This window comes from Apus apus, chromosome W (assembly GCF_020740795.1).
Source record: "Apus apus isolate bApuApu2 chromosome W, bApuApu2.pri.cur, whole genome shotgun sequence".
Taxonomy (NCBI): Eukaryota; Metazoa; Chordata; class Aves; order Apodiformes; family Apodidae; genus Apus; species Apus apus.
Window position 1 is genome coordinate 9735996 of NC_067311.1, and position 19318 is coordinate 9755313.

Consider the following 19318-nt stretch of genomic DNA (forward strand, 5'->3'; position numbering starts at 1 on the left):
AAAGATTTTTGTTAGAAACTAATATGTATGAAGTTATGTAACTCAAAGGGGCCAATCAATGCAAAGGTTAAACTTAATGAATCATTAAAAGTGAGCATTATATGCATTTTTATGTTAAATATTTTAGACAATATAATTTGAAAATATAAAAACCTGTTGGTTGTAATGCAACTCAGGATTAGGCTAGGAGGAATTATCCCCTGTATCCTTCATGCATCAATAAAGAAGGGTCTGCTTATCTGCATCATATTGGTGTCGATAAGTTATTTTCACCCGATTTGGTGACGCCACCCCCAGCAACTCCCACGGCACTCTCCTTAGCTATGAACACTCCCGAAAAGTCCTGGACCACTGCCAGAAAGAGAGCAGCAGAGTTGGATGCACAGCCTAGTGGTCAATGTTGATGGATGGACGGAAGACAAGCGAAGAGGAAGAAGCAGGAAGGAAATTGTCTCCTGTGATCTCTGAACTTCCTCTGAGCTTACATAGATATATGGAATGGAATATCTCTGGCCAATTTTCCTGTCCATCTAGCTCAGTCTCCCCTACGGGGGGGTCATAGATCTCCTGGTAGTGCCTGAGGCGGCAGGGCAAAGACGCGACCTTGGAGTCTCATCAGTAACAAAATCATTCCAGTGTTTTCAGTACACTAGCTGGAACACTTGCTGCAAGTTAAAAGAGAACTTACTGAAGGATAAAAAAAATCAGCAAAAGGAGAACTGGCTTCATCCTGGCTTGAACCAGGACATTACACCCCTTATTCCATACCATGTATTACATATGGGCTCTATATTTTACTGTGCAGAATAACCATGGGAAAAGAAAAGGAGCCTCCTCTCTCTGTAAAGAAGTAGATAAAAACAATATGAGACCAGCTGAAGGCCAGGACTTGCTGTGAGCAGCATTTGTGAATGTTGACAGTGTCCTGGTTTGAGCCAGGATAAAGCCAGTTTTTCTTTTGCTGATTCCTTTTTTTTCATTTCAGTGAGCTTTCTTCAACTAGCAACTGTGTGTTCTGCTAGGTTGATAAGACACTGGAATGTTTTTATAATTGCTGGGCCCTCAAGGTCATGCCTTTGCTCTGCCGGCTCAGACACTGCGGGGGGATTTGTGCCCCTCCCCCATGGGAGGCTGGGTTAGACGAACAGCAAAACTGGCCAGAGATATTCCATCCCATATATCTATGTAGGCTCGGGGGAAGGTCGGAGATGACAGAAGAAAACTTCCTTCCTTCCTGCTTCGCTCTCTCGCTGCTTCGCTTCACCTCTCTGTCTCCCTTCCTTCTTCTCTCTCTTTCTCTTTCTTTCGTTCGTGGCCGGCGTCTGGGAAAACACCATCTGCCCATCATCGTCGACCCATCGACCTCAAGCCCTCCTGACCCTCGTAATTCTCTGCCTTTCTCCAGGAGCAGCTTTGGGATTCCTCAAAATTATCTCGCCTGAGGGAAGTGCTGTGGGAGTTGCTGGGGGTGGGGGGAGGCAAGAGGCTTCTACCCACACCTTTGTATAATCACATATATATATATATACACACTCTCATATCACATATAAGTATTCTAATTAAAGCCGCATGGTTCAGTTTTCAATCTATCCAAGTCTCTCTCTCTTTTTTTTCTCTCTCTCCTTCCCTACCTGGGTGGGAGGGGGAGGGGATCGAGAGCGTTGTTGTCAAACTGAGTCAAACGGTGACAACAATTAATTGGCGCCCAACGTGGGGCTCGGACCCATGACCCTGAGATTAAGAGTCTCATGCTCTACCGACTGAGCTAGGCGGGCGGGCTCTCCCAGCTCCTGCCCCTGGACACCCGCTGGGATCGCCGTGGCCGGGCGGGCCGGGAGCGGCTGACGGGGCTGCGGATGCAGGGCAGCCGGGCTGCCCGGTGCTTGTCGACCCACACCGGGACAGTCTCTCTTGAAAAATATTTTAAAGAGGACATGAGAGTCTGGGATAAGAAACCCACTGATATTCTCCAGTTGCGTGTGCAAGAGCTACTAAACAGAACAAAACCAGGAGATGGTTCTTCCAAGAGGAAGGTTGCATCGGTCAATAATCAGGATGGTTCATCGAGTTCTAATGCTCAGCCCTAGAGATGCCCTGCCTCTGGCCAGGAGGAGGAAAGGGATAACCGAGTTTATTGGACTGTGTGGGTTCAATGGCCTGGCACATCAGAACCACAAAGATATAGAGCTTTGGTGGACACGGGTGCACAGTGCACACTGGTGCCGTCGAATCATAAGGGAACAGACTCTGTCACTATCTCTGGAGTGACAGGAGGCTTTCAACAGCTGACTGTTGTGGAGGCTGATGTGAGCCTTACTGGTAAGGAGTGGCAGATGCACCCTATAGTGACTGGCCCAGATGCTCCGTGCATCCTTGGCATAGATTATCTTAGGAAAGGATACTTCCGTGACCCGAAAGGGTACTGGTGGGCCTTTGGTATAGCGGCTGTAGAGATTGAGGATACTGAACAGCTGCGTACTTTGTCTGGTCTTTCAGATGACCCTTCTGTAGTGGGGTTGCTTATTGCGTGCTCGGTATGTGATTGGCTACATCCTGGGAACCCAAGGACTGTGTGCGTGCCAAGGATCAGGTATGAGTGCCGTTCACGCTCTCTGTACCCCGATTGCTTATTCTCATTTCCCTCTGTGAAAGTATATAAGGGAGCATTTTCTCATAATAAACGATACCATTGCTTCTCACCCTGGAGTCCGTGCCTTAAACCACCAAAGTGGCACTGTCCTCAACGTGGTGGATGTGGGGTGAACTGAGGATTCCCGCCCCCAGCATCCTGAGTTTAAAGCCCCATTAACTAAACTGGCCAACCTTTGGTCTTAGACTCTTTCCCATTTCACTGATAGTTGAACCCCACCAGCCCCCAGCAGACCAGGCTTATCAAAATGAGCCTTATGGTCTAGGTAGCCGAAGCCCTGACTGTGGCACCATTCCTTCAACCATTCATTGACTTTTCCCATTCTGTTGGCCCTTTCTTGCCCTTTTCCTTTGACTGGTAGTATTGATGAGAACACTACTTGTGCTCCCGAGTCCTTCACTGCTGCTCCCAAAGCTCTGTAACTTTTCATGATGGTTTTCAGGTTACTCCTATCTATATCGTTGGTGCCCACATGAAACAGTAGGAGATGATAAGAGTCAGTTGCATGTACAATTTTGTGTAATCTTCCTGCTATGTCCTTAATTTGAGCCCCCAGTAAGCTAATGACCTCTCTATTAAGTGGGTCAGGTCTCTCAGTGCCCTTGAGAAGGGAGTCTCTTCTTGACACCCACCCTTCAGGTATTTGGAAACTTTAATAAGATCCTCTTGTCAGTCTTCTCCAAACTAAACAGTCCCAAGTCTTTCAGCCTTTCCTCATAAGACAGATGTTCCAGTCTCTTAATCAACCTTGTAGCCCCTCTGTTGGACTTCCTCTAGTATATCCCTGTCCCTCTTGAAATGGGGAGCCCAGGACTGGAAACAGTTCTCCAGATGTGTTCTCATTAGGGCAGATTAGAGGGAGAGGAGAACCTCCCTCGACCTGCTGGACATGCTGTTCTTAATGCATCCCGGGATATCATTGGTCTTCTTGTCCACAAGGGCACATTGTTGTTCTATAGACAACTTATTGTCCACCAGGACTCCAAAGTCCTTCTCCATGGAGCTGCTTTCCAGCAGGTCAACCCCTGATCTGTACTGGTGCATGGTGTTATTCCTCCCCAGGTGCAGGTCTCTTCACTTATTCCTGTTGAACCTCATTAGGTTCCCCTTTGCCCAGCTCTCCAGTCTGTCCAGATCCCGCTGAATGGCTGCACCACCTTCTGGTGTATAAGCCATTCCTCCCGGTTGCATATCTGTGGGCATCAGCTACGGGCCACAGGCAGCCTTGATCTCGACAAACTACAGCTGTGCCCTTGACAGTTAGAGACAAACATGTTTGGGGGAAAAGAAGGTATGAGATACAGATGTGTGTTGACATTCTTGTAAGAAAATGTAAGAAACTGGTAACCTATCACAAAGTAAGATAGAACGCGTGAACAGAAGCTGTTAACCAATGGGAAGGAAGCACATGGCACGTGGACAGGAGAAAAAGGCTTAAGAATGCTATGTAACCTAATAATAAAGGCTGATACTTGTGACTATCATGGTGTGTCACTCGCAAGCTTGCTGAGGATACACTCTGTCCCCTTATCCAGGTGGTTGAGAAGATGTTTGTCAATGTTTGACTCAGTTTGACAACAATGCTCTCGATCCCCTCCCCCTCCCACCCAGGTAGGGAAGGAGAGAGGTGTCCCTGCACCTACCCATTCCGTCATAACATCAGCTATCAGATTAATCAAACATGATTTCCCCTTGGTGAATCCATGCTTACCTGATAACCTTCTTCTCTTCCATGTGCTTAGAGATGACCCCCAGAATGAGCTGCTCCATCATCTTTCCAGGGGTGGAGGTGAGGCTGACTGGTCTGTAGTTTCCTGGATTTTCGTTCTTGCTCTTTTTGAAGACTGGAGTGACATAGGCTTTCCTCCAGTCCTCAGGCACTTCTCCTGTTTGCCATTATCTTCCAAAAATGATGGAGAGTGGTAGAGCAACAACAGCAGCCAGCACTCTTGTGGGTGCATCCCATTGGGGCCCGTGGATTTGTGCATGTTCAGTTTGCCCAACTGATCTCTAACCAAATCCTCAATGACCAGTGGAGAGTCTTCCTTCCTCCAGGCTTTCTCTCTTACTTCCAGGGTCTGGGATTCCTGAGGGCTGGACTTAGCAGTAAAGACTGAAGCAAAGAAAGCATTGAGTAACTCAGCCTTCTCTGCATCTTCTGTTACCAGGGCTCCCACCTATTATGGATTAAATGAACTCAGTGAGCTTGGGCATAGAAGGATGGACTAATAATCTGTATATATATATATATATATATATTTGAGGACAAAAGGTATTAGGGTCATAAGTATGATGCAAATGGTATGGGACCAGGGGTGGAATGTTGTGGTTTGAGCCAGGATAGAGCCAATTTTCTTTCTAGAAATTTTGCTTTTCAGTTAGGTTTTCCAGTCAGTGGGAAGAAAAGGGTCACACCTGCAACCCTCCTTTGGGGAGGAGTGGACCAGAGAGATGACCAAAACTGACTAATCAAAGTATTCCATCCCATATGCATCATACTTGGTATAAATGTGAGGGATCATAAGGGTCAGGCTCTCCTTGTCCATTGCTGGCATCCTGGGAGGACTCTGTCAGTTCAACTGCCTTTGCTCCCAATCCGTGTGTTCCTGAATCAGTGCATTACTGCATCCAGCTCTCGTCTGCTGCTGACTGCAGGAGTTGAGTCGGGAAATTTTCCAGGGTCTGCCCTGCAGCTTTGGTGGTGGGGATGTGTCACCGTTTGACTCAGGTCCGACAACAATGCTCTCGATCCCCTACCCCCCCCCCACCTAGTCAGGGAAGGAGAGAGAGAAAAGGAGAGAGACTTGGCTGGATTGAAAACTAAACTACACAGCTTTAATTAAAACACTAATGAATCACACAAGAAAATATATACAATTATATACAGATATATTCAGATATGGGCAAAAGCCTCTCGCCTCCCCCCACCCCCAGCAACTCCCACAGCACTCCCCTGAACTGGCAAGAGTCCCGAGAAATCCCGGAGCCGCTGCTGGAGAAAGCGGAGAGTTATGAGGGTCAGGAGAGCTCGAGCCTAAGGGTCGGCGGTGATGGATGAGCAGAGTCCTCCCCGGACGCCGGCCATGGACGGAAGAGCGCGGCGAGAAGAAGGAGGAAGCTGTCTTCTAAGATCTCTGTCCTTCCTCTGAGCTTACGTAGATATATGGAATGGAATATCTTTGGCCAATTTTGCTGTCTGTCTAACTCAGCCTCCCACGGGGGGGTCAGAGATCTCCCCATAGCATCTGAGCCGGCAGAGTGAAGATGTAACCTTGAAGCCTCAGTAGTTAGAAAAACATTCCACTGTCTTATCAGCCTAGCAGAACACACAGTTGCTAGTTAAAAGAAAGCTTACTGAAGGAAGAAAAAATCAGTGAAAGGAAAATTGGCTTAATCCTGGCTCAAACCAGGACACCACAAAATTTTCTTCTCAAGACCCAGAATAGTATTCCTGGCTGTGGCATGAGGCACAGGATATGTCTCCAACCATCCAGTACTTGTTTCCACCATTGTAAGCACATAACGCTTACCCTGGCGGCTCTGAGGAAGTGTGATGTAGTCAATTTGCCAGGCCTCTCCAAATTTGTACTTTGACCACCTCCCCTCATACCACAAAGGTTTCAACCGTTTTGCCTGCTTAATTGCAGCACATGTCTCACAGTCATGGATCACCTGTGCAATAGTGTCCATGGTTAAGTCCACCCCTCGGTCACGAGCCCATTTGTATGTTGCATCTCTGCCCTGATGACCTGAAGCATCATGGGCCCACCAAGCCAGAAAAAACTCACCCTTGTGTTCCCAGTCTAAGTCTACTTGGAACACTTGGGCAGCCTCATCCGCTCGTTGGTTGTGTCGATGTTCCTCAGTGGCTCGACTCAGAGGCACGTGTGCATCCACATGACGCACTTTTACCTCCAGTTTTTCTATCCGAGCTGCAATGTCTTTCCACAGGTCAGCAACCCAAATAGGTTTACCCTTTCGCTGCCAGTTATTCTGCTGCCACTGTTTTAGCCAACCCCACAAGGCATTTGCTGCCATCCACGAGTCAGTGTAGAGATAGAGTCTCGGCCACCCCTCTCGCTCAGCAATGTCCAAAGCCAGCTGGATGGCTTTGACCTCTGCAAACTGACTTGATTCACCTTCTCCTTCAGCTGCTTGTGCAACTAGTCGTGTAGGACTCCACACGGCAGCTTTCCACTTTCGGCGGTTCCCTACAAGACGACAGGAGCCATCGGTGAAAAGAGCAAATTGTTTCTCAGTCTCTGGTAGATGATCATATGGTGGAGCTTCTTGAGCTCGTCTCACCACTTCTTGTGGTGGCATTCCAAAGTGGGTGCCTTCTGGCCAATTTGTAATTGCTTCCACAATACCTGGACGATTAGGTTTCCCTATTCGGGCTCTTTGGGTGATCAAAGCAGTCCATTTACTCCAAGTCACATCGGTGGCATGATGGACAGGAGAAAGGTTATTCTCGAACATGAATCTCAGCACCGGTAGTCTGGGCGCCAGAAAGAGCTGTGCTTCAGTGCCAATCACTTCTGAAGCGGCTCTAACTCCTTCATATGCTGCAAGTATCTCCTTCTCAGTTGTTGTGTAGTTGGCCTCGGAACCTCTGTAGCTCCGGCTCCAGAATCCCAGGGGTCGACCTCGAGTTTCCCCTGGTGCTTTCTGCCAGAGGCTCCAGTTGGGACCATTGTGTCCGGCTGCAGTGTAGAGCACGTTCTTGATGTCTGGCCCTGTTCGAACCGGTCCAAGGGCCATTGCCTGCGCAATCTCCTTCTTGATCTGCTCAAAAGCTTTCTGTTGGTCAGGACCCCATGTGAAATCATTCTTCTTTCTGGTCACCTCATAGAGAGGTTTCACAATTTCACTGTAACATGGAATATGCATTCTCCAGAAACCAACAGTCCCTAAAAAGGTTTGAGTGTCCTTTTTAGTTGATGGTGGAGCCATAGCTGTTACTTTGTTAATCACATCCATTGGGATCTGGCGACGACCATCTTGCCACTTGATTCCCAGGAACTGGATCTCTCGCGAAGGTCCCTTGACCTTGCTTCTTTTTACAGCAAAACCAGCATCCAGAAGAATTTGGATGATCTTTTTACCTTTCTCAAAAACTTCTTCTGATGTGTCACCCCACACAATGATGTCATCAATATACTGCAGGTGTTCTGGAGCTCCACCCTTCTCCAGTGCAGCATGGATCGGTCCATGGCAAATGGTTGAGCTGTGTTTCCACCCCTGGGGCAGTCGATTCCAGGTGTACTGGACTCCCCTCCAGGTGAAAGCAAACTGTGGCCTGCACTCTGGTGCTATGGGAATAGAGAAGAATGCATGAGCAATGTCAATAGTGGCATACCACCTAGCTGCTTTTGACTCCAACTCATACTGAAGCTCTAGCATGTCCGGTACAGCAGCACTAAGTGGTGGTGTCACCTCATTCAGGCCACGATAGTCCACTGTCAGCCTCCACTCGCCATCAGGCTTTCGCACTGGCCAGATAGGACTGTTGAAGGGTGAATGAGTCCTGCTAATCACACCTTGGCTTTCCAATTGCCGAATCAGCTTATGAATGGGGATCACAGAGTCTCTGTTGGTGCGATACTGTCGTCTATGCACTGTTGAAGTGGCAATTGGCACCTGTTGGTCTTCAACCTCCAGCAACCCTACTACAGAAGGGTCATCTGAAAGGCCAGACAAAGTACGCAGCTGTTCAGTGTCCTCAGTCTCTACAGCTGCTATACCAAAGGCCCACCGGTACCCTTTCGGGTCACGGAAGTATCCTTTCCTGAGATAGTCTATGCCAAGGATGCACGGAGCACCTGGGCCAGTCACTATAGGGTGCGTTTGCCACTCCTTACCAGTGAGGCTCACACCGGCCTCCACAACAGTTAGTTGTTGAGAACCTCCTGTCACTCCAGAGATAGTGACAGGGTTTGTCCCTTTATGATTCGATGGCATTAGAGTGCACTGTGCACCAGTGTCCACCAAAGCTTTATATCTTTGTGGTTCTGATTTGCCAGGCCACCGAATCCACACAGTCCAATAAACTCGGTTGTCCCTCTCCTCCTCCTGGCTGGAGGCAGGGCATCCCTAGGGTTGAGCACTAGAGCTCGATGAACCATCCTGGTTGTTGACTGGTGCAACCTTCTTCTTGGAAGAACCATCTCCTGGCTTTGTTCTGTTTAGAAGCTCTTGCACACGTAACTGGAGCATATCAGTGGGTTTCTTATCCCAGACTCTCATGTCCTCTCTAAAATGATTTTTCAAGAGAGACCGCAGGTGGCGTCGCAGTGAGTCCTGTCTTCCTTGCTGCTGTCTCGTAGCAGGACGTCTCTTCTTAATGGCTGCAACACGTGACCAGTTGTCTCTAGGAAGAGTCTGGAGTTTACTTCCATTTGGCATCTTATACTTCCTGTCAACCATTTTCTTAACGGCTGAGGTTTGGAAGTAAAGGGAATCAGAGAGGATGTCTCCATACTGTCGTGCTTTAACAGTTACCTCACGTACAGTTGGTCTTTCGTAACCTTCAAAACATCCCATGAAGGAGAATATATGGGCATGCGCTGCTGGTACAGCCTGAACAAACTTCCGGAACATTTGTGTGTCACACTCAACATCATCAGGATCTGTGATTCCATCATTATTATAGATCACTTCTCGCACAGCAATCTCTCTCAAGTAGGTGATGGCTTTCTCGAGAGTGGGTGTTCTGCTTCGGCGCCATCCGATGTCACCCTTGTGGGGATATCTCTCTCTCACAGCTGAAAGAAGTCGGTCCCACAGGGTAGTAGTTCCTGTCTTACTACTAAGTGTTCTGTCAATACCAGCATCTCTGGCCAGGGATCCCAACTGCTTGGCTTCTCTCTCATCCACATTGTAGGTCTCAGCACCACTATCAAAGCATCGGAGCAGCCAAGGAAGGATTCCCTCACCATCAATGCGGGTGAAGTCCTTTCTCATGAGGCGCAGTTCTTTCATAGAGAAAGGGTGGGCGAGGTCATCGTCGTCATCTGATTGAGGAGGACCTGCTGTTCTTTTATTTGCTTGAGAGTGGCTTGGTTTTTTATCTGTCTGAGAGTGGCCTGGTTTTTTATCTGTCTGAGAGGTACCTGCTCCATCATCTGATTTAGAATCCTTCCCTTCCTCACCGTCAGCCTCTGTCTGAGAGGTACCTGCTCCATCAACTGTATTAGGATCCTCTTCTTCCTCACCCTCACTTTCTGCTGCTTTTGTCTTTGCCTTGCTCCTAGTCACAGGGTTAACTAGCTTCATTCGCGATGGATCAGGCTTTTTCTTTGTAGAAGCAGTTGTTTTTGTAGCAGCAGGAGTGGTGGTATTGGCAGCAGTGGTGTTGGCAGCAGCAGTGGCAGCAACATTGCCTGTTGGGGAGTGGCAGTGAGCAGAACAGCATCTGGCCCTACGCATCCACAATATATTATAAACATTCAGCAAAAACATCCCCACTGCAACCATGCTATTCACATCAAGAGCTGGGAGATTCAGCTTGAGAGAATATGGAGAGGTAAAATTGAACCAGCTATTGCTGTTACCAACATGGACCGTTCTATTCACTTTAGGAGTTGTACCAGTAGGACTAGCAGTGTAACCGTACACATACAGTGACCCCATAGAGAACAGTATCATCATCCCTAGGATCACTAGGCTGGTAATGATACGGTTGATTATGGCTACAGTTCTGTCAATAAACCACAAAAGAATCACAAGAGCAGCTACAAAGAGCAGAATGCCCTCAGCTACATACCACATGTACAATTGCAGGTTTGGAAACAGATCCAGTAGATTCATTGCAGCAAGTGTCTGTTCAGTTTTCAATCCGTCAGCACACTCAGCAGAATTATTGCTCATTGCTCTCTGAGGGATTCCTCCCTTCAGAGATAGAATTTTGGACACTCCCAATTGATGAAAATGTGTAATCTGGGCTTAAAATCAAGCCCCACGTTGGGCGCCAATTAAATTGTTGTCACCGTTTGACTCAGGTCCGACAACAATGCTCTCGATCCCCTACCCCCCCCCACCCAGTCAGGGAAGGAGAGAGAGAAAAGGAGAGAGACTTGGCTGGATTGAAAACTAAACTACACAGCTTTAATTAAAACACTAATGAATCACACAAGAAAATATATACAATTATATACAGATATATTCAGATATGGGCAAAAGCCTCTCGCCTCCCCCCACCCCCAGCAACTCCCACAGCACTCCCCTGAACTGGCAAGAGTCCCGAGAAATCCCGGAGCCGCTGCTGGAGAAAGCGGAGAGTTATGAGGGTCAGGAGAGCTCGAGCCTAAGGGTCGGCGGTGATGGATGAGCAGAGTCCTCCCCGGACGCCGGCCATGGACGGAAGAGCGCGGCGAGAAGAAGGAGGAAGCTGTCTTCTAAGATCTCTGTCCTTCCTCTGAGCTTACGTAGATATATGGAATGGAATATCTTTGGCCAATTTTGCTGTCTGTCTAACTCAGCCTCCCACGGGGGGGTCAGAGATCTCCCCATAGCATCTGAGCCGGCAGAGTGAAGATGTAACCTTGAAGCCTCAGTAGTTAGAAAAACATTCCACTGTCTTATCAGCCTAGCAGAACACACAGTTGCTAGTTAAAAGAAAGCTTACTGAAGGAAGAAAAAATCAGTGAAAGGAAAATTGGCTTAATCCTGGCTCAAACCAGGACAGGATGTGAGCATTAATGGGACGGGGGGGGGGGGGAGTGATAGTGGCTTTGTATATATTTGTGTATATTTGTACATATTTCATTATTTTCCTTTTCATCGCTGCTGTTTCGTTAAAGCTGTGTAGTTTATTTTCCAGCCCAAAAGTCTCTCTCCCTTATTGTCTCTCTTTTCCCTTTCTTGGAAGGGAGAGGGGTTAACAGAGAGCATCTGTCATTCATTGAATTCCTGGCCCAGCATTAAACCGTGACGTGCACGTCTCTGAATCCTTTTGTTAGTTCCCCATACTATGTACATTTGCATAGAGGCATTGATAATAAGGGATAACATCCCTTCATAAGGCATGTGAAATATCCCCTCATGCTCCTTAGCCCTGATATTTATGAGGTTATTAAAAAAAATGGTTCTATTATGTGATTCAAATCTTTCTGGATTTCTGTGTCCCCACAATATTTGCTTTTCTAGGCCTAAGATAGTGTTACGAGCAGTGTATTGGGGCACAACATTTGTTTCTAGCCATCTGATGGTGGTGGATTCCACCATAGTGAATACATGGCATTTGCCTTGATGTTTTCACAGAAGTGAGATAAAAATCAATCTGCCAGGCCTCTCCATATTTACATTTCAGCCAACACCCACTATACCAATGAGATTTCAACTGTTTGGCTTGTTTAATTTTGGCACAGGTCTCACACTCATGGATGACTTGTGTGATGGTGTGGGAAACGGTTCTTCTTCTTCCCCACATAAGTCTAAATAAAATGCCTTTTAAGTCAGCAAAGGCCTTCTGCTGATTATACCCAGCTAACGGACCAAAACCAGGCTCAAGGACAAACAAAAGCAAAACAACAGATGTGGTATAAGGCAGGAAGGATGGGCAACAAGTTATGCATTGCCCCTACTAGTTACTGCCCTAACTTGGGGCTCATGGATGCTAATTGGCTCTGGACAGTGACACTGACAGGACAGGGGGGTCACTGGGGTATAAAAGGTGGCGAGTTCAGCAGGTGAGGGTGAAGCCTGCTCGGACACTTCCCACGTGGGACACCCCCTTGCTGCGGAGCACAGAACAGGAACTCTGCCGGGCCTGCTAGCCAGCCTGCCTGCCTGCCTGCCTGCTTGCCTGCCTACCCCGGGGATCGAGCCTGAGCCTTAACGGTGAGTGTGCCGGGGTTCTGACCCCTGGACCACTGGGTCATTCCTGCAGCCGTCGGGTCCATGGCCTTAGCCCCCCTGTGTTTTCCTGCCGGTTGCCAGGGAAATCAAACTGCTGCCGTCCCTGCCGAGCCGCAAGGGACTGCCACTCCAAAACCACGGTTTTCGAGATCCTGCCATAGTTGCCTGCCCAGTTCACCTGCCGCTCTGCCCGGGGATTGGAGCCTGCCGTGTCCACCTGCCTGCCTGCCTGCCTGCCTGCTGCTGGGGGGGTTGCCCCTGTTACTGGGAAAGGGGCCCCCTACAGACCTGCTACCGAGCCCTGCCAGCTGGAAAAGAAGCCGCATCATAGGAACCACACGCTACGGAAGGGTAAACATGGAAGGGTAAACGCACACATGCACGCACTCTCAAACTGTCCTGCTGGGCTCAACTCCTAAAAGGCTAAATGGTTGAAACCTTTGTGGTATGAGGGGAGGTGGTCAAAGTACAGGTATGGGGAGGCTTGGCAAATTGACTATATCACACTGCCTGAGACCTGCCAGGGTAACCGCTAGGAGCTTACAATGGGCGAAACAAGTTCAGGATGGCTGGAAACATATCCTGTGCCTCATGCCACAGTCTGGACCACCATCCTGGGCCTTGAGAAGCAAATCTTGTGGAGAAATGGTACTCCAGAAAGCATTGGGTTAGACAATAGGACTAATTTCAAAAACAGTCTTGTGACTGACTGGGTTAAAGGGCATGGTATTGAGTGGATCTACCATGTCCCGTACTATGCACAAGCCTCAGGGAAGACTGAAAGGTACAATGGTTTGTGGAAAGCTACCCTGAAGGCAAAGGATGGTGGAACTTTCAAAAATTGGAACAAACATTTAGCAAAGGCCATCTGGTTATTTAACGCCAGGGGATCCATCAATCGGGCTGGTCCTGCTCAGTCAGACCTTCTACATGTTGCAGATAAAGTCCCTGCGGCATGTGAAAGAAACCTGTTGGGCAAAAGATAGTTGGTTTATCCTGCTTCAGGCAAAGGTAAGCCTGTCCAGGGTGTAGCTTTTGCTCAGGAACCTGGATATACTTGGTGTGTGATGATAGAGGTTGGAGAAGCCCAATGTGTACCTATGGGCAATTTGACGTTGGTGGAGAATCCTTAATTTGACAGTTGGTAAAATGTGGTGGCCTTGCAGGTGGCTTTCACAGAGGGAAATGAGAATAAGGAACCGGGGTACAAAGAGTGTGAACACCACTCACACCTGCTCCTTGGCACGCACACAGTCCTTGGGTTCCCAGGATGTAGCCAATCACACACCAAGCACATGATAAGCAGTGTTCTGCTTTCTGTCAACATTCACAAATGCTGCTCACAGCAAGCCCTGGCCCTTAGCTGGTCTCATACTGTTTTGTCTACTTCTTTACAGATAGAGGAGGCCCCTTTTCTTTTCCCATGGCTATTCTCCACATCTCCCCCTTTTTTGTTTTGCCAATAGCTGTTCAAAATGAGGGTGGACATAATCCGGGCTTCGGTGTATTGCAATTGTCGAATGGATGTCCAGATGCAACCATTTGGTGATTCATGCCAGCTGCAGGCTTTGTAGCCTGTCCTCTCCTCCTGGACGGCCCTCTTATAACAGAGAATACCATCCCTCACATCAAGGTCTGGTATGGCACGTGTCCCCACCACTCAATGCATGCTGGGTTGCAGCCAACAGCGGAGCTCAAGGTTCTTCTTGGTGGCAAACATAGAGGCCAAGCCAGTCTTGCCCTTGGCTGTGGTAGGAGATGCTTGGCCAGCCCCAGTCCTTCCACCTGCTTGTCAAGGCAGAGCTTCACCTGTCTGCTACAGTAACAAGTCACTACCATGACAATGCACACACAGATTGCATTTATAGTATCACTACAGCAGGGTACAGCAGTGTATTGAAGATCCCAGTGGCCATGAGAGACCAGCCAAAGAAAAGTTCTCACCATTGGTGTTCTCCCACCCTCTTAATGCATTCCCAATCACAATGCAGATGCAATCTATTAAGCTACTAATTCCCTACACAAAGCAGTACTACAAATTACAGTTTTGGGAAAAAACTGGTTTGTATACCCTTTACAAGGGGGACGAGGTTCCAACACGTGGGGCCAACATGTGTCGTAAGTCGTTCTGCCCAGGTTGCATAACATGAGGTCAAACATGCAGACCATTAACACTAACCCAATCCTATACAAGAAGTTCTACTAAAGAATTAGAAGCAACCCATACATTGACCGATATAATAACTGCTGATATCATAAAGAGATTAACTGTAAAGGAATGATAAAAGAGATAATCAATAAAGGCATATTCTCATAGGAAAAAACAGCTAGCATATATGGAGTTTCACACATTAATACAAAAAGGAGCTGTTACAATTCACTACAGTCCAGTCTTCAGCAGACGGCTACCAGAATGATTAAAAAAAATAAGTACATATGTGGCTTTATCTAAATGCTCCTGTGGTGAAAAGGGATTCCACATTTTTGTTTTAACAACTGTCACCGTTTGACTCAGGTCCGACAACAATGCTCTCGATCCCCTGGTATTAACTAACCAGGTGGCCTTTGCCAAATTTTTATCCCAGTTTTTGAAAGTTCCACCACCCATTGCCTTTAGGGTAGCCTTCAACAGACCATTGTACCTTTCAACTTTCCCTGAGGCCTGTGCATAGTATGGGATATGGTAGATCCATTCAATACCATGCTCTTTATCCCAGTCAGTGACAAGACTGTTTTTGAAATGAGTCCCATTGTCTGACTCAATTCTCTCCGGAGGACCATGTCTCCACAAAATTTGCTTCTCAAGACCCAGGATAGTATTTCTGGCTGTGGCATGAAGCACAGGATATGCCTCCAACCATCCTGTACTTGTTTCCACCATTGTAAGCACATAGCGCTTACCCTGGCGGCTCTGAGGAAGTGTGATGTAGTCAATTTGCCAGGCCTCTCCAAATTTGTACTTTGACCACCTCCCCTCATACCACAAAGGTTTCAACCGTTTTGCCTGCTTAATTGCAGCACATGTCTCACAGTCATGGATCACCTGTGCAATAGTGTCCATGGTTAAGTCCACCCCTCGGTCACGAGCCCATTTGTATGTTGCATCTCTGCCCTGATGACCTGAAGCATCATGGGCCCACCGAGCCAGAAAAAGCTCACCCTTGTGTTCCCAGTCTAAGTCTACTTGGAACACTTGGGCAGCCTCATCTGCCCGTTGGTTATGTCGATGTTCCTCAGTGGCTCGACTCAGAGGCACGTGTGCATCCACATGACGCACTTTTACCTCCAGTTTTTCTATCCGAGCTGCAATGTCTTTCCACAGGTCAGCAACCCAAATAGGTTTACCCTTTCGCTGCCAGTTATTCTGCTGCCACTGTTTTAGCCAACCCCACAAGGCATTTGCTGCCATCCACAAGTCAGTGTAGAGGTAGAGTCTCGGCCACCCCTCTCGCTCAGCAATGTCCAAAGCCAGCTGGATGGCTTTTACCTCTGCAAACTGACTTGATTCACCTTCTCCTTCAGCTGCTTGTGCAACCAGTCGTGTAGGACTCCACACGGCAGCTTTCCACTTCCGGCGGTTCCCTACAAGACGACAGGAGCCATCGGTGAAAAGAGCAAATTGTTTCTCAGTCTCTGGTAGATGATCATATGGTGGAGCTTCTTGAGCTCGTCTCACCACTTCTTGTGGTGGCATTCCAAAGTGGGTGCCTTCTGGCCAGTTTGTAATTGCTTCCACAATACCTGGACGATTAGGTTTCCCTATTCGGGCTCTTTGGGTGATCAAAGCAGTCCATTTACTCCAAGTCACATCGGTGGCATGATGGACAGGAGAAAGGTTATTCTCGAACATGAATCTCAGCACCGGTAGCCTGGGCGCCAGAAAGAGCTGTGCTTCAGTGCCAATCACTTCTGAAGCGGCTCTAACTCCTTCATATGCTGCAAGTATCTCCTTCTCAGTTGTTGTGTAGTTGGCCTCAGAACCTCTGTAGCTCCGGCTCCAGAATCCCAGGGGTCGACCTCGAGTTTCCCCTGGTGCTTTCTGCCAGAGGCTCCAGTTGGGACCATTGTGCCCGGCTAGCTCAGTCGGTAGAGCATGGGACTCTTAATCCCAGGGTCGTGGGTTCGAGCCCCACGTTCGGCGCCAATTAAATTGTTGTCACCGTTTGACTCAGGTCCGACAACAATGCTCTCGATCCCCTCCCCCCCCCACCCAGTCAGGGAAGGAGAGAGAGAAAAGGAGAGATACTTGGCTGGATTGAAAACTAAACTACACAGCTTTAATTAAAACACTAATGAATCACACAAGAAAATATATACAATTATATACAGATATATTCAGATATGGGCAAAAGCCTCTCGCCTCCCCCCACCCCCAGCAACTCCCACAGCACTCCCCTGAACTGGGAAAAGTCCCGAGAAATCCCGGAGCCGCTGCTGGAGAAAGCGGAGAGTTATGAGGGTCAGGAGAGCTCGAGCCTAAGGGTCGGCGGTGATGGATGAGCAGAGTCCTCCCCGGACGCCGGCCATGGACGGAAGAGAGCGGCGAGAAGAAGGAGGAAGCTGTCTTCTAAGATCTCTGTCCTTCCTCTGAGCTTACGTAGATATATGGAATGGAATATCTTTGGCCAATTTTGCTGTCTGTCTAACTCAGCCTCCCACGGGGGGGGTCAGAGATCTCCCCATAGTGTCTGAGCCAGCAGAGTGAAGGTGTAACCTTGAAGCCTCAGTAGTTAGAAAAACATTCCACTGTCTTATCAGCCTAGCAGAACACACAGTTGCTAGTTACAAGAAAGCTTACTGAAGGAAAAAAAAATCAGTGAAAAGAAAAATTGGCTTAATCCTGGCTCAAACCAGGACAACAACATAGCCTTCAAGGTGCTGTGGGTACGTTCAATAGTAGCCTGGCCCATTAGGGAGTGTGGAATGCCTGTCACATGGGACACCCCCCATTGCTGTAAAAAATATTGCATGGGTCGAGAGACATAGGCAGGACCGTTGTCCGTCTTGATTTTATGAGGCACCCCTAAAACTGCAGAACAATGAAGCCAATGCTTTCGGACATCTCAAGATTTTTCTCCAGTGGCCACACTAGCAGCCACAAACCCAGAAAAGGTGTCTACTGTAATATGAACATACTTCTGACAACTTAAAGTGGGAAAATGCATGACATCAGTTTGCCATAGTTCATTGGCATGTAATCCCCTAGGGTTCACACCTTCACTAAGAGACACTGGAGTTAGCTGTTGACAATAAGCACAGGCACGTACAATGTCCTTAGCCTGTTCCATGGTAAGGTCAAACATCTTGCGAAGGGAACTAGTATTCTGATGAAAACAAATCATGAGACAGATGTGCTCGCTCAAAGGCTTGAGAGGTTGAAACCGCCATAGTGAGACTGTCTGCAACACAATTACCCTCTGCTATCGGTCCAGGCAGAGCAGTATGAGACTGAATATGCATGATAAAATAAGGATGTTTGCGACTCTTCAGGGTCTTTGCTAACCATACAAATAATTCAAACTGGTGATTGTGAACCTCCTTAAGGAAAGAGGGCAGAGAATCATGACTGTGCATTCGCATGCTATAAGGCTAGGAACCAATCACTGTTCAGGTCATGGCAGGGCTTTATGACAATTGACCAATGACAAGAGTGGTTGGGGCACGTGTACATAGCAAGGGGCTATATAAGAAAGGTTGGCGTGTAAAATAAATGGCACTCACCTGATCATATTGATCCCTGTGTGTCTGTCCATAATGATCTCCCACACAATCCCCACCACATATAAAGAATCTGCAACAATATTCAAAGGCTCTGAGGGAAAAAGGGAAAAGGCATGGAGCATGGCAGACAGTTCTACCACTTGAGTGGAACCTTCTACTGTAATTATTGATGATTGCTAGTCCTTACCTGTTTCTGGGTACCACGGCCTTGCGTGATCGCCCTGAGCCATCAATAAACGCTGTAAGGGCACCTTCCAGTGGTGTCACAGACACCAATATATGAGGCTGCAAAGGCAGATCTGACAAAGAATGAAGCAACTTGTGCCATGGGAGAGAAAATTTTGAAATGTTTAAATAATCAGCGAGGGCAGCTTGCAATGACAGTGATTCATGTAACAATGTGTCAAAGACCTCCTTAGTGAATGGGAAATAAATACAATCAGGATCCTTTCCTGACAGTTGCTGAATTCTCAGCCTGCCTCATGAAATCACACTGATGACCATGTCCAATGCAGTAGTCACTGTTTTAGTAAAAGCATGTGACAGAAATACCCGTTCCAGGACCAAGAGATTCATGTCTGTCTCCCTCCATTGTCCAATTGGTCCATATGGTTGGAAAGAACTATAAATCACAGGGAGATGGGCAAAGCAGATTGCAATGTATGTGCATGAGAAGATGCAATTTTGTCAGCCACATGGTCTAAAGCTCGTTTCGCCTCAGCTGTGAGGTGCCGAGATGACAATAAGTCAGCCTCACCTTTTAAGAGAGATAAAGTGGAGATCATTCCTCTGTAGTTTTTCCCAGTAACTGTCTAATCCAAATGATGGTCCCTGACAACTTCTGCAGATCATGTAAAGTATTAATGGAGGTAGCAATACGGAGATGTTGAGGGAAAACTGTACCTGCATACAGCTGCCAACCCAAATATTTCCAGGGCACTTCCTCTTGGATTTTTTCAGGTGCTATTTGCAAACCAGAAGTTGCCAGAGAGTGTTTCAACTGAGTCAGCGCCTGTAACAAATCTGCAAGCTGTATATCATCCGTATAGTGATAAATTGTTACTTGTGGAAATTCTGCTCTAATGGGAG

The 19318-nt window shown here is 47.7% G+C and overlaps 1 protein-coding gene and 2 non-coding genes across 4 annotated transcripts in view; 1 reads left to right on the forward strand and 2 right to left on the reverse strand.

The window, feature by feature from the left end:
- The window catches only part of LOC127395168 (uncharacterized), a 1033854-nt gene that overhangs the window by 429921 nt on the left and 584615 nt on the right, over positions 1–19318 (reverse strand). The window contains exon 3 of one of the 2 annotated variants that reach the window (XM_051641684.1): positions 16951–17089. The exons of the other annotated variant lie outside the window; for it this stretch is intronic. The gene's annotated coding sequence lies outside the window, so the exon portion shown is untranslated. Of the gene's footprint in view, positions 1–16950; positions 17090–19318 lie in introns of those variants that run through there. 2 annotated transcript variants of the gene reach the window in all.
- Positions 1703–1775, reverse strand: TRNAK-CUU (transfer RNA lysine (anticodon CUU)). Its single transcript has one exon. It is a non-coding gene; the product is annotated as a tRNA-Lys (tRNA).
- On the forward strand, positions 16577–16649 carry TRNAK-CUU (transfer RNA lysine (anticodon CUU)). Its single transcript has one exon. It is a non-coding gene; the product is annotated as a tRNA-Lys (tRNA).